Source organism: Saimiri boliviensis, chromosome 19 (genome assembly GCF_048565385.1).
Source record: "Saimiri boliviensis isolate mSaiBol1 chromosome 19, mSaiBol1.pri, whole genome shotgun sequence".
Classification (NCBI taxonomy): domain Eukaryota; kingdom Metazoa; phylum Chordata; class Mammalia; order Primates; family Cebidae; genus Saimiri; species Saimiri boliviensis.
The window spans coordinates 987,001-1,005,909 of record NC_133467.1 but is presented as its reverse complement, the minus strand read 5'-3'; positions in this window follow the sequence as shown (position 1 = coordinate 1,005,909).

Here is an 18,909-nt window from a genome sequence, read left to right as displayed (position 1 = left end):
ATGCTTTTGGAATGTTTGAGGTGGAAACATCTATTTTCTTTCTCTGAATGCCACCCAAATACAGAACACTATCCACCTCTATAATTCTTCTGAATAAAAATCTCTGGAATCAACCACTGCACCCCTGGTTATAAAATAACCAGAGGAACTTGTATAACAAGGACAGGCTTATTTATGCTTGCCAGATGTGGGCAACTATTACTAAACATTAAAGTTACAAAAGACCATGTCGTAAAACCAAAATATTATTTTATATCCAAGGAGAAACACTTTGTTTTACACTACTTGAACTATTTGGATTTTCTCTGTATCAGGGGAAGCAGACCATCTTTAACATATCCCTGTAGTCTTCTAATATATTCCAGAGCAATTTCTGGATGAAATCACCATTCTTCTGAGTTGCATTTTTACTGTTTCAATTTTCCTAAAATTTGCTCCTTTAAAGTAAATGACCATCTAGCAGAACATTAATAACAAAGAATTTCACCTGTCGTTTTCTTCATTGACTTGCAAATGCAATCATTCATGTTCTCTTTTGAAGGTAAAGGAATACAATACATCACCTTATAGATTGAAATTCTCATCAGGCGGTAAGAGCTAGTTCTGTTTCCAATGCATTTCTTGGAGAATCCCACTGAATGGTATCATATTTTGAATGAAAGGTTAATCCTATCCTTCAACCAGCAAAGAAGAATCTTTTTTTCTTGCCAGGGTGTAAGTAATAGAATTAAAGTCAATGGAAGACTTAATAGCAGAAAAAGGAGAAAATCTGAAGCCACAAGTCAAAATATGAATAGTGGAATGACTTAAAACAGGAATATACATGAATTGAAGACAATGGAGAAATGTGACATATCCTGGTTGTAAAGAAAGATTTAAGCTTATTAGCTTATCACTTTTATTTTCCTGAGAGGATTGCCTCTTAGGCAGGAAACGTCAAAGGTGGGGTGGGTCGGTGTGTGTGGGGGTGTGTGTGTGTGTGACACAGTATTCCTTCTTGTCTCCTACAAAGATGCCAAAAGGGGGGTGTGCGTGTGTGTGTGTGTGTGTGTGTGTGTGTGTGTCTGTGTGTGTTCTTCTAATCTGGGGCATATATTTCATCTTGTTTGATCATGTAAATAAGTTCAAGCTTCTACCACTTGCTGCATGACTACCAATAAATACAGAAAGAAGGCAGTAAGGCAAGGCAAGTGATTTTATTCAGAGGCCCAGCAAACCAAGATGAGCTTCTCTGTTCCAAAGAACCATCTTCAGTTAGCATGAACTTTAAGCTCATTTTTATTTTAAGGGAATGGGGAAACAACGGGATGGCGGCCAAGAGGTGACTGACAGCCTCAGACATCTGGGTATCGGCAAGGGTCCCAGCAGGTTGTGAAAATTCTTTGCGGTTGGTCAGCTGACCTCCGCTCAGATGAACTAGCTCAGATCACAACTTGCCTGTAAATCTTTACCAAAATACCATGATTTGTATATGTATTTCCTAATCTCCTAATCACTTAGTTTTAATAAAGGAACCGTTATCATTATTTCGTTTCTTTAAGTTGAACTACAACCTAAATTTCTCCTATAATTAGCTGGTCTACGAACTAACTAAGCAGACGCTTTTTACATAAAGGATATGACCACAGAAGGTGGGGAGTCAGAGGAAAAAGGGAGTCAGTCATACTAAGATTCCTTCCACTGTTAGAATCATAACACACTGTAAAAATGAAATGAATCTAATGATAAAAGAGTATGATCAAATTACTAATAACAAGTGAAATTTTAAAAGAATTGGACCAATACATCGTAATTGACTACACGACCCATAAACATCTTTTTCATCAGGTAACAGAAAATTAGGGAGAAAAAAAAAAAAAATCAAGAGGATAAAAAGTCGGATGTCCAGGAAATGCTTGGACAAGCGATATCACTATCATGTTTTGTTTTGTTTTGTTTTTAATTTTTAGACAAAATCCAACACTACTCGTCAATCAGTTAAGAACATTAATATATCTAATGAAATATGTCAAGCTAGAGAAAAATAAAAATGGTAACACCTCAAAGGTCTCTTCAACTTCAGCACTATTGAGAAAAAGAGAACATCTAACTGGAGAACGAAGACCCCAAAACCCCAAATCTGTTTCAATACAAATTTACCAAATGTTCTATTCTTCCTAGATGCTGCAGTGAAAAATGCCTCAAAATCAATTTAAATGCATAAAGTATCATTGAAAAAAAATCAAGACATTTATTATTTTATTCTGTTTTGTGAACTTCAGTTGCCATTTGTTCAGGTTGCTCTCTACAAAGTTTTTCAAATGTGTTATTTTAATATTTGAGAAGTACAATATGAGACTTAGCTGTGATTTTCAGCAGAGACATTACGAGATTTTTTTTTTTGCTAGTTCTGAATCACTGTGTTAAAATTATGGTTTGTGCTTCAGGAAAAAACAACATCACTTTTATATTTCAAATAATAATTTTAAATAAAAAATCTTAGCAAGGTTGAAATTTCTGAAGCTGGAATATATTGCTCCTTATGCTAATATGCTTTCTTGAAAGGTTAGAAACATTTAGAAGTGCCAGTAGTTGTTCAGGGCACAAAGATACCATAAATCTTTCTGATATGTATGTGTGTGTATATAGACACATATAGATATAGATATATGTGTGTATATGTGTATACATTAATTTTTCAGTATATGAATCCTAGGAAAGTTTTAAGGGCATAACATATATACTCTCGAAGTCTGATACACTCCAAAGGAAATTTATTTTCTGGTGGGAGCTGAGCTCATTTCCCAGCTCAGCGTTTCTCAAAGCTTTCTACTGTGCTAAAACTAGAGAAAATGTTAACAAACAGCTAAAGAATAAACAGCACTGCCTTATGTTAAAGGTACTGATCAGCAAGGTAGAAATGATGCCTGTCATGTAATGAATCTCTAGCTCCCAGTCCAGGCAGGGCCTCACAGTGTCACAGGCTGAGATAAGGACACACAATTCCAGAATCCCTTTTGTAGTATGTGCATGTGCTTAGCTGAATGTGGCCTTAGTGGAAGGAGCTCACATTAGCCAGATTCACAGGAGACTGACAAGACCAAATGAAAAATCATTAACGGAGAAATAAAAATGTCACCCTAAAGGGAAGTGCAACGCTCATTTTCCTTATTTGAGACAAACAGTCTCTGGAGAAGAATCCTCCTGAAAAGCACGAAGCAGCTAGAGTTGGGTGATGATAATAATTGGTGCTTTTGATAGAGGAGTCTGCATCTGCTGGGCAGGACCACCGTAAGGACCAGGGCTGAAGGTGCCACACGAAATCTTTCTCTCAGACTTTTGCTTTTCTAAGGATACTCCCCTTACCATTCATTTTCTGATCACACAGCCGTTTCATTAACAGGGCACTTTGTAACAAACTGAGAGAAGCCAAATTAGGTCGATTAAAATCTTACATGACGTTTCGTGGAAGGGGGAATAGAGTGGCTGTCGAAAGCAGCACTGAAATGGCTGAAATGGATTGGAGGCCCACTTTTCCACTTCAGAAGCTTTCACACTCCCTCTCCAGTCCATTCCATCCCTGCAGAACTCTGAAACTTTGCCAACAAAGATTGAAAACTGCTGGATTAAAGAGAAGCAGTATCCTCTAGTGGTCAATGACAGAATCTTCTTCGCCCACTGTTTAAAACCAAAATGTCTTCCTTCATAAAACAGCCTAATAATATCATATTCCTGTATCGTTTTGAATGAGCTAGTTAATGCTTTAGTAAAAACAACTCTTAAATCTTACGGACATAAAAAGTTCTTTTTTTCCCACTCTTTTTCATGTTTTTCACAATTCTCTTGCACTGGTTTTGTGTTGTTTTGTTTTTCCTTACTCAGGACTCAAACAATCTCTGGACATTGTTGGAAACTGTCAAGAGATAAAAAGAACATATATAGATAAGCTCTAGAAAATTCTACCCAGAAGTGACACCACTTAATTCTGCTCACACCAACATCACATCTTATTGACCTCAGGGTGCAGGCTCATGTAATACTGATCCAGAAAATAGTGATGTGATCCAACACATGACTCAATACTCACATTTCCTATCTCAGAAGTACTTAAGGAAACCGTACTACTATCATTTTTCAATGTGTCTCAGAAAAACCGTGGTGGCATGTATTGTGTTTATTCTTAAATCTATGGTAAAGGTGGACTTGGCGCTGGTGGCGAAGGGAGATGCGGTTTGGGTTCATCCTGGAACAATTCCCAGCCGCAGAATTTTGTTGATCTTTCAGTGTTGATTCCTCTAGGTGGTAACAGAAAGGGCACAGGCCCAGCAGAGTTAGAAGACACGGCAGTGCTTCCCATATATTTCACTGTTTTATTGAGTTTTATTTTGTGCCCCCGCTTTCCTTAAATATCAAGTATGTTTATCTTCTTACTGGTCGTGCAATAAAAACTGCACAATTTAACCAGAGGATCAGTTTAGAGGTGACTGAAAGCCGCACTCTCCGGGGCAGGCGTGGCATTCAAATGTCTGCAGTTAAAAATGCCATGTTTGTTTTTTTCATCATCATTCATAATTACTTGTGATGAGAATTAACTACTGAAAACAGATAACAACTCGTGAACTTGTCAAAGTTTGGAAAAAGATACTGAAGTACATACTTTGCTATATATTGCAATGGTTTTTAAAAATATATATATAAATCTCTCTAAATAAAGAAATGCTTACTTATCCATCCAGATAAATTCAACATTTTATCCAAAAATATCAGTAACCTGGATTGGCATTTTAAAAATGTGACCCAGAGAGGCATGCCCCTTTATGAGCTGTGCAATGTCAAGGGAAGAAAGGGGCACAAGACATGTTCCTAGGTGCCAGGGCCTCGCCTCGGCTTTCAACAAAGGAACTATACTAGTTGTATCTGTTTAATTTTATTTAGATAGCTTAGGTTTTCATTTAAAAAAGGCACCATGGCTAAAAAAAACAACAAATCAAAGACAAATTTTAAAAAATGATTGAATGCCACCAATCTATATGTTCGAAAGAACTTTCAAAGAAGATAGATATAGATTGTTCTGAAACTAGAACACTTTAGATAATGTTCTATAGCTAGAATGCTACATAAACAGGCCTGATAGAAGTATTTTTCTGATTATTGATTTTACAATATATCATCGATTTATTTAGATAAAAGGTAAACAGAGGTCTTTTTAAAATTTATATGTATAAAATTTAAAACATAGCAAATATGTTGTTTGTTAAAATATTCATTAATTCTTTAGGGGAAAGTTTGAAAACAAAATGAATTTCCAAGTTAAGAGAAAGTCTCAATCTTTAATAATTAACAGGTTACTATAAATTATTAATTGACATTACTAGGTACAGGTAATTTTCATGTAAAAAGAAAGTAGAAACCGTTTAAGAGATCAATTTATCAACTTCTGATTCAGAACTCTAAAACTTTTATTGTTTAGGATGTTTTTGTATTTTACACTATCAAGCCCTTTCTGGTAATTACCTTAATAAAGTTAATTTTTAAAAATCGTAGTTTTATATTATATGACCAATTTATATTTCTCATTTTTTATAAAGTTTGTAATTAATCCTGTTCCTTCAGAGAACAGAGCCTCTGAAATGTGTTTTTACCTTTAAATTCAAGATAACTTCTCCTTCAAAATCTCAAGAAGAGAAGTATTTAATGGAAACTTGTATCTTCCTTTCAGTTTAAAAAAATTATAGATGATGTGTTCAAAAACAACTCCAGTATAATCTGTAAAGACTCAATATATCTGACAGAAATAGCAACAACATCCTGGGTTTAAGAAGATACGCCTACATTTTTAGTTTCTGCTTAGTATATGAAAAGCTAAAAAGAGCATTACTTCTATCACCAAGGGTGGGAGTAGGGGGAGAAACAAACAAATATATAATCTACTGTAAAATTTAAAAAGCAGAGAGTCCTTGACATCAAGACTACCTTCATACTCTGAGTTCCTACGTAACAAACTGTAGCACAACTTACTAAGAAAACAAACTAAGGCCTGGGATGGTGGCTCACGTGTATAATCCCAACATTTTTGGAGGTGGAGGCAGGTGGATCACTTGAGCCCGGGAGTTTGACATCAGCCTGAGCAAAACAATGAAACCCCATCTCTACAAAGACACAAAAATTAGCCGGGTATGGTGGTGCATGCCTGTAGTCCCAGCTACCGGGGAGGCTGAGGTGGGAGCTTGGGAGTTCAGGGTTGCAGAGAGCTGTGATCCTACCAGAGCACTTCAGCCTGGCCAACAGATTGAGACCTCGTTTCAAAAAAAAAAAAAAAAAAAGAACAAAGGAAGGAAGGAAAGGAATGGGAAAGAAGGAAAGGAAAGAGGACAGAGAACAGGAGGAAAGAAGGAAGGCCGGCCGGCAGGATCAAACTTACTAAGACACTTGTGTAACAAACTGCTGGTTTTCAGCCCAACACAAACAGCTCAACTTCAGGTAATCACAGGTGGCCAAGGATCAGATCATGCTCAAATAAAGCAAATGCTCATCACACCATACCCAGCTAAGGAAGACACCTATTTTAGCCAATCAATTTCTCTTTTTTTTCCTTTGCTTGGCTTATAAAAGCTGGCCGCTCATGCTGCTGGGTGGAACTCTCCTACGCTCCTCTGGTTCTGAATGCTTCTCAATTGATGAATCATTCTTGGTTCAAGCAAACTGTGAAATGTGTCTAAAGGTTTTCTTAGTACATTACGAAGACCACGTGTTGACTTGGGCTTACTAGAGACCTAAGGTCACAGGGCAACCAGTTAGTTTGAAATCTAAGGAAAGACAAAAGTCTTAAAGGAGAGACAGACAAGAGCTTCCCTGCAGCGGACTGTAAGATGAAAAGAAGTTCAGCTTAAAAGAGGGTCTGGTGATTTCAGCCACGCTTTTAAGAACTTTCTAAAGGTCAAGTGACAAATTACTAGACGAGAGTGAGAAATCAGAAACCCTGAAAGTTGTGAGGGGAATTTGAACTTACTAAGAATTTCTTCTTCACTGGCCTCCACGGGGGTTCATGCGAGACATTGAGAGCAGGGCTGGATACCAAAGAAGCTTCCTGGAGTGTTGCAGGCTGTGTTGGAACAAAGTAGCTGCTCTTACGGGAGAGGCACATACCTCTACGATGTCCTTTCCCCCTGTGGAATGGAAGCCTTTGTTACAATAGAAAGAGAAGCAAAATCCGTATACTGCCAGGGGAAGAGGAGCCACAGGAAACCATCTTAAGCCCAGGGTGACAAAGATCCTTGACCAGGAGTAAGGATCTTGTAAAAGAGCTGGAAAATTCTTGTGATGCAAGACTTGTTAAAGATTCTAGAGAATTTTCTGTCTTGGGAAGAAAGACAAAGATCCCTGAGAAAACCAACTCGAGACAAAAGGTCTGCCTAAGAATGAGACTGAACCAATAAAACGAAGAAACCCTGTAGAACTGAAAAATTCGTATATATTAATCCAAGTATATCAATAATTACAAGAAGCATGTATAATCTAAATATTGCAATTAAATACAGAGACTAACACTAAAACTTTTAGAAGCACAACCAGGTATATATTGTCTGTAAGACTCCACTTTAAAGGCAGCAACTTTGAAAATTATAGTTGTAGACACTAACATTTCTTTCTCAGTAACCAAGAGAATCAATATAATCAGCAGGGATTTAAAAAATCAACCAAACTACCAACCAATTTGATATAATTTATATTCATACAATACTAGTGAAATTATATGGAAAATAACCTTACAGGCTTGACTTCTTGTACGTCACATAATGCTTTTGAATTTTCCCCATGCTGTTACTAATTTTTTTTTTTCTTTTGCTGAGTAGTATTTCATTTTTGGCTATACCAAGATTCATTTATCCATTCATGAGTCAATAGACATTTTAGTGTGTCTTACATAAAGATGCTATTATGATTCATGTTCAAGACTTGTATAAAAATACTTTCTTTTTTAACAAAATTTCTCTTGGCTAAGTACTTAGGAGTGCAATTACCATGCCTTTTGGTATGTACCTATTCAACTTTGTGAGAAACTGCCAAATTATTTCCAAAGTAGCTGTATCATTTTTCATTCCTGCAGGCAATGCATGAGAGTTCAAATTGTTTGTTATGCTCATTAGTATTAGATATGGATATTTGTGGGAATTCACTCAGGGTGGTGGCAAAAATATTAAGGGTAAAATATTAGAGAAAGTTATAAAATATAGCCTCAAACTATTTTGGAAGGCCTAAAAGTTTTTTTTATGTATTTCTTAGCTGAAAGAAACCTAAATCGCCTTTACGTTTAGTTAATAAGTAAAGAAAATGCCTAAAGTATGTGGGGAAGTTTACCTAACTAACTTACTTATATACTCATGCTAGTCTTAAAACTAATCTGTAAGTCAGATAGCCCTCTCAGGGGGAGGTTAACCAAGGAAACTACCTAACCCTAACCATCTGCATCTATTTTAAGTTAAACATGAATTCTTAATGGTATCTCCAACTCTTACCCACTGTTGCATGGATTAATATTGCTTCCTCCTGTTGCTGAACTATAAATTTCCACTCTAACAGTCAGAAATCAGGTTCCCATTTGCCATTCATTTCTTAATTATTCAATTCCAGTACACATGTACAGTATCTTCAAAATTGTTAAACTGTCCTCATGAAAGAAACCTGATTGTTTAGAGTGCTTACGTGCAGCATATTTCTCCTTTAGTCATAAAGACTCTACTTTGAGTGGCTTGCATCAGCCCCATTTCTGCACCGCCTCTGTGAGAACATTTCATACGTTTGTAATGCAGTTAAATCCTCATGTTTGTCATAGCGTGCATTCTTTCCTAGGATAGCATGACTTCCTGCACGATTTTTTTAAATTTGCATGCATTATGTTTTACTATTTTTGTTGTAAAGTTCTACAGGATTTGACAAATGCATAAGGTCATGCACTCACCATTAAAAGTATCATAAAGAATATTTTCATTATCCTAAAATTGTCTTGTATTTCATTTGTTCCTCCTCTCTTCTGCAACCACTGAACTTTTTACTCTCTCTGTATAGTTTTGCCTTTTCCGTAATTTCATATAATTGTAATTATACAGTTTGTAGTCTTTTGACTGGCTCTGTTCACTTAGAAATATGCATTTAAAGTCCCTCCACTACTTTGTATGGTTGAATAGCTATTTTATTTTTTATGTATCAGCAGATATAGCAAATAAGCAAATGTTAAATATGACTAATAATAGAGCCCAAGATATCCTGTTAAAAAATTTGTCTACTTGTTAAACTCAGAGTGTGAGGATTATTTCTCTGCTATTTCTCCCCAAGTCAGAATTATGTGTTTAGAGCTCTCTATTGTCCTGGAATTAAGGGAAGGTCATCTGCTTTTATTTCTCTCTTAGTCAAGATTACCCAGCATGGCTGGAGTAATAACCTCAAAATCTCAGTGGTTTCATTTCTTGCTCCCACTACTTATCTTTCTAGGGTCAACGTGTAATTCTGCCTTTCATTGTTATTATCCTTCCTATGGTGCTCAGGATAACATCAAAATTTTATGAAAAAGAAAAGAAATCTGAAACGTTGTGGTAGCTGTAGAAGAAGGGAAAAGCGCTTCCAAGAGCTTACTGTTGGGTATTAAATGCTCATTCTAGACATGGAGTGTTCCATTTCCCATTTCTGCTCACAACTCATCAACCAGAAGTAGTCCCAAGGTCTCATCTGGGCACAAGTAGTAAGACATTTTGATCTTACTCTAGGCCTAGAGGGAGCACTCAAATAGTTGGAGTCCAGCAATATGGATCTTGACAGGTGCGTCTCTTTCCTCCCTGACCTCAGCTCTAAGTTGTAACTCATCTGGTTTAGTTTCTTGCCACCCACTGCTTTTCTTGGCCATCTGAAAATGCCTACAGATACACTTATCTAGGCATTGGCTGTCATACATCATGACTCTACTTGTCCTCAAGACAAGGTGCTTGAGCCTTTGGCAGACGTACAATGTTTAACACAGACTTCTCGAAGATTTAGTTGTCAGTGGGTTATATTATGGAAAGGACAGTAACGCCATGTATGCCCCAAGATACTTCAAATCTACTTATGAATTTTATAGCCTCCCCGCATTTTCTTTCAGTTGCAACCCAAAATGTAGGGAAGACATGGTCACTTCTTAGAGATCTTAGAGACTATGAGGTCTGTTAACAGACTCTCTGATTCTCTGCCAACCATCAACCCATCTGGGGAGGAAAATTCCTCATTCGACCACCACACACCAATATCTATTCTCAAGTTAATCTTAAAATCCTTGAGGACAAAGTACTCATCTAAAAGATTTTGTTCTTGAAACATATATTCAACATTCTGAAATTCTTAATAAACAAAAAACCTTCTCTCAAGAGTCAAAATTTAAGAGTCAATTGTATTTGCTTTAAAATGACTCTCCTATAACAATGAGCTTATGGAGCACTCCAATTTTGGCACTTAAATGCCATTCTCAGCTGGGAGCAGTAGTTCATGCCTGCAATTACAGTACTTTGGGAGGCTGAGGCGAGAGGATCCCATGAAGCCAGGATTTCAAGACCTGTCTGTGCAACATGGAAAGACCCTTCTAATCAAAAGTAAAAATGAGTAATTAGCTGGGAATGGTGGTGCACATCTGTTTTCTGAGTTATTCAGGAGGCTAAGAAGAGTGGATCGCTTGAATGCAGGAATTTAAGGCTACAGTGAGCTATGCTTGTGCCACTACACTCCAGAGCCTGAGCAACAAAGCTCGATCCTTATTCCTTATTTTTTATTTCTTTTTTTACTGCAGGTACTAGGGTACATGTACAGATCTTGCAGGATTGTTACATAGGCATACAGAAGCCATGGGGATTTGCTGCCTCCATCCCCCATCACCTGCATTAGGTATTTCTCCTAATGTTATCCTTCCCCAATCTCCCTAATCCCTGCTCCCCATCCCTAGGCCTCCACCCCACAACAGACCCCAGTGTGTGATGCTCCGTTCCCTGTGTCTATGGGTTCTCAATGTTCAACACCCACTTATGAGTGACAACATGCTTGATTTTCTGTTCTTGTGTCAGTGTGCTGAGAATGATTGTTTAAAAATTCATCCATGTTCCTGCAAAGGACATGAACTCACCCTTTCTTAAGGCTGCATAGTATTCCATGGTGTTTATGTGCCACACTTTCTTTATCAAGTCTATCATTGATGGGCATTTGGGATGGTTCCAAGTCTTTACTCTTGCAAACAGTTTGTCTTTATAATAGAACAATTTATAATCCTTTGGGTACATACCCAGTAATGGGATTGCTGGGTCAAATGGTATTTCTATTTCTAGATCCTTGAGGAATCACCACACTGTCTTTCACAATGGTTGACCTAATTTACACTCCCACCAACAGTGTAAAAATGTTCCTATTTCTCCACATCCTCTCCAGGATCTGTTGTCTCCAGATATTTTAATGATCACCATTCTAACTGGCATGAGATGGTATCTCAATATGGTTTTGATTTGCATTTATCTGATTACCAGGGATAATGAGCATTTTTTCAAATGTTTGCTGGCTGCATAAATGTCTTCTTTTTCCCATTCTGTTGGCTGCCGGTTCACTCTGGTGATAGTTTCTTTTGCTGTGCAGAAGCTCTTAATTAATTAGATTCCATTTGTCTATTTTGGCTTTTGTTGCCATTGCTTTTGGTGTCTTAGTCATGAAGTCCTTGCCTATGCCTATGTCCTGAATGGTTTTGCCTAGGTTTTCTTCTAAGGTTTTTGCAGTCCTGCCTTCAGCATTTGTTCACTTGCAAACTGCATTTCTTACATTTTGGTACATATACATCACATCACAAAACATGAAAATACTGGATATTGTCACATCTATTGTGGCAATATGGGAATATAAAGTTCTTGTCACATAATGTTGGACAGTATAATCTTTGCTGTTGAATGACTAACGGGATAAAAACACCCTATCTCCCCTTGTCTTTATAAATCATTATATACCGAAACTATTTTGTTTCCAGAAAATTCATTTAGGCTACTAACAACTGAAGACTCATAATCTGAGATTTTGTTTACAAAGTCAAATTCACCATGATCGTTAGAATTTAGATTGCTCCTATTGCTCTTTTTTTATCCTCAAATTTATTCAATAATCATAGATTATCTTCTCTTGTCAATTTTCTTATGGCCATTATGGGCTGAAAATGAAAACAAAAATCTAAACTCTCAGCTTTGTGTCATGAAATCTTAAAAAATAACTAAAAAGTCTACAAAGATGGTTTCCCTAGGTTTCTGTTAACATAATTAATTACATTAAGGGGCATATACAAAACAGTCTAAAAGATGATCTGATCGTTTATTGAGGTGATCCAATCATTCCTTCATTTGCTCTTCTTTAGACTTTTACAGCACAGTTGAGAGTAATTGTTTAGCAGTCTCTTTTCTTTGGTTCCTTATGTTTGTTAATTCAGTTTGATAAAGTTTTATAATTTTCTCCATAAGGGCCTTATGTACATACTGTTGTATTCAACCCTAGGTAAATTATACAATTGTATTATGATTGTATTATAATTGTAATTGTATCCAATGTAACAAATTTCTTTTTAAAAGCCGTGTTTTAAAATATTTGTGATTTTTTTTTTTTTTTTTTGAGACGGAGTTTCGCCCTTGTTACCGAGGCTGGAGTGCAATGGCACGATCTCGGCTCACCGCAACCTCCACCTCCTGGGCTCAGGCAATTCTCCTGCCTCAGCCTCCTGAGTAGCTGGGATTACGGGCACGTGCCACCATGCCCAGCTAATTTTTTGCACTTTTAGTAGAGACGGGGTTTCACCATGTTGACCAGGATGGTCTCGATCTCTCGACCTCGTGATCCACCCGCCTTGGCCTCCCAAAGTGCTGGGATTACAGGCTTGAGCCACCGCGCCCGGCATTTGTGATTTTTATATATTTTAGCTTTTTTTTAAATATTGTCTTTAATCTAAATCTTACTTAAGATTTAGATTAAATCTCTTTTCTAAGCATCCTTATGCACAATTTGTTGGTCTTTATATAAACTATTAGGTCTCCTAAACTTATGAGTTTTGGTTTTATATAAACGATTTTGCAATCTAGGCTCACTGCAACCTTTGCCTCCCAAGTTCAAGTGATTCTCCTGCCTTAGCCTCCCAGGTAGCTGAGATTACAGGCATGCGCCACCACACCTGGTTAATTTTGTCTTTTTAGTAGAGACAGAATTTCACTACGTTGGCCAACCTGGTCTCAAACTTCTGACCTCAGGTGAACCACCCAACTCGGCATCCCAAAGTGCTGGGATTATAGGTGTGAACCACCATGCCCAGCCTATTTTTATACTTTCAATGCATGTGACTCAAATCCAACCTTATATAATGCGTGTAGATATTATTTCTTACTACTGAAATTAAAAGAAGACTATTCAGGATTCAACATTAAGTGCAAAAGTACATTCATGATTCATAGTTGATAAGGAAAATCCCTACTCTCTTGGTTGTTGAATAGTTTATATCATTAAATCAGGGCTGCTTTTTATCAATTGCTTTTTTCATCATCATCTTATCTTTATATCTAATTTTTCTTAATATTAACTACTCTGCTTCCTTTCATAAACTCAATGTCATTAACACATTACCTTTGTTTTCTGTGGGATTTAGTTTGTCAGTAAACAAAGATGATAGGATTACTATGAAGTTATTCCACTCCTGTGTCTGCTTCTGAGTCTCTGCCAAAATGCAATTGAGTGATTCCCTTGCTATAATAAGTTCTTCATAAATAGCCTTTGTTTGTTCTCAGTTTGTCTTCGTTTATTTTGGTCTATTTCTTCATTTATTTAAAAGGAAACTATACATTTCCTTTTAAGTATCACTTTCATTGAAACTCACTTCTTGATACGAAGTGCATTTATCCAAATTTAGCTCTAACTGTATTGTTTTTGTTGTACTTTCTTCTTAGAAATACAGCTATTTATGAGTGTGTATCTTGACTTTCTAAATTGATGAAGATTTTTGTCCATGTTTTGTGTGCTTGAGAAGAAAAAGTGTTTTCTAATTGTTGGGTACAGATATTTATGTGTATCCATTATATTGAGTTCATTAATTACGTTATTCAGAACATCTCTGCCTTTACTAATTTTTGGCTTTTTATAAGTTGTTGGAAAAATACAATTTAAAAAACATCTTTCAACCTAACAAAACCTCTCCAAAAATAGAAAGAAAAGTTTTATTATTGAATAAGTGTTAAACTGATTATGATGCACATCACAGAGAGTCCAGTAGGAGATTGCCAAGAAAGAAACTCCAGCCTTTTACACAGCCAAGCAGATACAACTCACAACGCACATATACTAAAGATAAATAACTGGTCCTCTAGCACGGGTATTTAATAACAACATCATTTGTCACTCATAGTTTGCCCTAGATTCACCTGGTAATTCAGATGACAAGCTTTAGTGGCTCACTGAGGTCCTCTAAAGAAAAAACAAATCTTATAGCTTTATGAAAGGAGGAAGTTTTGGAATCGCGTGCCTAAGTCAGGCTCCTACAGAAACTGAGAATAGGGATGTTTTCTTCATTAATTATTACAGTTTAAAGAGAAGGTGTCCAGTTCCTTGAGAAAGAGGTCCCTAACTCTGAAAGCTGACAAAAGGCTTATTTAGTGCTTTGTTAAACTTACATACCTAATGTATGCGGGGCTTAAAACCTAGATGATGGGTTGATGGGTACAGCAAACCACTATGGCACAGGTATACACCTATGTAACAAACCTACACATTCTGCACATGTATCTCAGAACTTAAAGTATTTTTTTAATTGAAAAATAATAAATATATATGTACATATTTCAAGAAGAATATTTTACAGTGTTTTAAAGTAAATGCTCTAAGAATTGTGCATATATGAGTGGTCTTTTATTTTCAACAGGAATAATTAAGCCTACTTTTAATTTGTATTTTTTGCATGAATTATTAATAATTTAGAGAGGCTTTTATAAATATTTTAGTATATTGTAGGAATTTTCAATTTTTTTTAGTGGTTTAGTTTTGGTTTCTTTTATTTTATTTTTATTGCATTTTAGGTTTTGGGGTACATGTGATGAACACGCAAGATTGTTGCATAGGTACACACATGGCAGTGTGGTTTGCTGCCTTCCGTCCCCTCACCTGTATCTGTCATTTCTCCCCGTGCTATCTCTTCCCACCTCCCCACCCCCCGCCCCTCCCCCATTTCCCCCCAACGGACCCCAGTGTGTGGTTTCTTTTATTTTTAACTTCTTTTTGTTCAGACCTTTTGGGGTTGTTATATCTTTATGTAGGGTTAACTATTTTATAAAACGTGTAGTCACAAGCTTAATCATTGATACCATTCTGTTTTTGAAAAGTGTACTTTATATGGCATATCTATTTCAACATTTTTGTTATTTTTTCAAATTTCAACTTTCCCCAGCATTCTAATTTTAAACCATTCATGTCTACATGTATTCGATACCTTTTGGAGAAAATATACATAGTTGGATTTTTTTAATGTGGAGATTTTAGTACCATTAATTTGAGATTACTGATATAACTGAGCTTGTTCATATCATCTTCTCTTCTTCCTTCTATATGTACTATTTTAATTTTCTAATTTAAAAACAGAGTATATACATAAAAGTATATACTATGTAGATGTGAAATTTAATGAATTACTATTAATCCAAACCTGTATAACACTATCCAAGTTAAGAAACAGAATATTGCTAACTTTTTTTTTTTTTTTTGAGAGGAGTCCGTCTCCTGGGTTCAAGCAATTCTCCTGTCTGAGCCTCGTGAGCAGCTGGGATTTCAGGCAAAGGCCACCATACCTGGCTAATTTTGTATTTTTTTTTGTAGTTTTAGTAGAGACAGGGTTTCGCCATGCCGGCCAGGCTGGCCTCGAACTCCTGGTCTTAGGTGATCCACTCACCTTGGCTTCCCAAAAAGCTAGGGTCACAGGCATGAGCCACTGTGCGCAGCCGGCTCTTTAAATTCTCTCCGAATTTTTGGGTGTCTAGTTTCTGTGTGTTTCCTATTCTGTCACAGACGCGTCTCTCAAAATAATATGACCCTTATCTGAAGCTTTAATAAGGATTCTCTTGCTTTTTTTCATCATTTTACTACATAAGCATGAATCCTTAAAAATACCATTTGCTTCATCTGTTTTGAGCTTTATGCAAGTAGAATAAAAGGTAGAGTATAATTCTGCATTTAGATTTTTTTTGACATACTTTAAGATTCATCCTAAAGTGTGAGCAGATGCAGTATATTCATTTTAATCATATTGTAGTGATCCATTGTATAAATAGAACTAGTTTATTTACTTGTTCTACTGATAATCCACATTTAAATTGCTTTCAGTATGGGATCACTGTGAAAAATAGCATAGAGAACATTCTTCTGTATATATTCTAGTATACATGAGCATTTACTTCTGTAGCATCTATTCACAGGAGTGCAACTGAAGGATCCTTGTTTATACATGACTTCCGATTAACTAAATATGGACCAATTATTTTCTAAAGCAGTTTTACAAAAGTACTAAAGTACCCACCAACAGTGGGTAAGAGTCCGTTCACTAAAAACACTTGGTATTGTGAGAGAGTAATAATTATGTTTATTGTGGTTTATACAAGATACACTTGCATAAACTGCTGGTAGCATTGTTAAACCACTTTTAATTATTGGTAAGCAGCATTTCCTGAGATAAGCAGTAGTAGTAGATGAACGAAAATAGCTTCAGTTCTTTCTCTCCTCGTAGTCTGAGGCCCTTACAATATGATTTTGCAGCTCTCCCATTAAGCAACAGAGTCTGTTTGCTGGTTTTCAATCTAAATTAAATTTATCCTTTTCCTGAGCCAATAGAATGCTGCAAAAAGTATGCTGTTTCTGAGCCTAAGCTTACATATTTACTTGTAACCATCTATGAAAGTGAGATGGTTGCTCATAAATCCCACTGTGTGCAATGTTTAAAAGTAGGATTAGCTAAACCCATATTTCATCAGTGTATTTTCTCTCCATGATACAAAAGAAAATTATTACAGAAGGAACAAATAACACTATAGATGACTCACTAACACTAACGGAAAATCTGACTCTGCTATTGCATGCTCCTGGCCCTGATACTGTATTTTGTAAAGCTTAGAAAGTCTCATTTAGGTAGCATAAAGGGACAAAGGTAATATTAGGTAATCTTTAAACAAAATCTGTAACACATTTAACACAGAAAACGCTACTTTAATATTATGTGTTATATTTAAAATTATATTCAAGGAAATAATCCTTCTTCAAATATTATGTTTTTTTGTCATCCTTAGAGTATAAAAACAAAGGGGCATGAATATACACTTTCACCTTAAGAGCTGTTAAAATTAGCAAATTTGTAAAGAAATCATGGTAACAATGAGAAAAAAGGCCAGATTTAGATTTTGTTATAAAATGACTTAGTCATTGTCTATTCTTCAAAAGATGCTTTTAAAAAAAAAAAAAAAAAAAAAAAAAAAAAACCATTCACACAGCAATTCTCCTGTCTAGAAGTCATTTCTTACCAATTCTTTAATGCCATAATCATTTTAAATGGTTTTAAAAATATATTTATTTAAATAGAAAACAGTCAATACAGCTTGCAATGGCCCGCTCAGCCTGTTCATACTTATTTCTTCATATAATGTCAGCTTCTTTTGCTCCTCTCATGCCACATTCAGTAGGTTTTTCTCAGGTCCTTGAATGTGCCTCACTCCTTTATGTTGTAGAAATTTTAAACATTAAGTGCTCTGCCTGTAATATCCCTTCTCTAAAATTAGTATTACTACTTTCTAGACAGACTTCAACTTTATATTAAATGTCAGTTTTTCCGAAAAAGCCATTTTATACCTTGCAATTACATACTGCATTTAATTTTCTTGCATTATATTCAATATACATATTTATATATTATTTTTTTCATTATTTGTATAAATTCTCTCTTTTGAAGTAGGTTATAAGAAAACAAATCTAAGATTTTTTTGCTCACTGTTGAATTCACAGTACCTAGTACTGCTATAGTCAAACAGGAAAAGAGAATGTCTTCAATATGTCATGCAAAAAACTAATGTATGAATGAGTACATGGATTAGTGAAGAAAGCCACCATCCCCAAAGAACTTCCAAAATTCTGGTTGTGCTAGCTTATCAGTTTCACTCATTCTTTTATCTTCATTATCATTTCTAAGAGTTTCTGGTGCTCAATGTAGATGCTCAAATATATTTGTGGAACACAGAATTTTGTTTTGATGGGTGTGGGGATAATAAAAACCTCAGTGGTTTCTACTTCCCAAGTGTTTTTGACTTGGAAATATTTAAGAAATTAAGAATTAAGAAATAATCAATATTTTCCAGAATAATTCTAAAGTTAGACTCGACTGAGTTAAACATCTTTAATTTTATAACATATGCCTTTTTAAAGTTCTTTAATATGAATGCATTATACAATCTGCTTTTATTAATTTTGTATGTGCAAATGTTTATGTTTAAAAACATAACATAACATATTTATGTTTAAAAACATAACATAGATGTTTTTACGAGAAAATGGCAAAGGCATCACCTGGAGTAGAACACTGTAATATGTATCCATTGGCAGTTTTTAATAACTAAAAGTAATAGCGCATTAATCAAACTGAGGATAATTATAAAAACACTGAATGCTTCAGTATCTGAGAAGAAAATAAAGTGCAGTGGTTTTTAAAAGGTGAGAGTTTGAGTTTTTAATAGACTATTTCGAATAGACAACTAGCAGAAAATATATCAAATACATTTCAGAAAGTTATTTAATTAGCAATCATAGATTCCAAGAGAAAGGTATCTAGGAATTATATTTTTCCATTCTTGAAAGAAATGTGTCAATCACTGTTAAGTTCTCGAA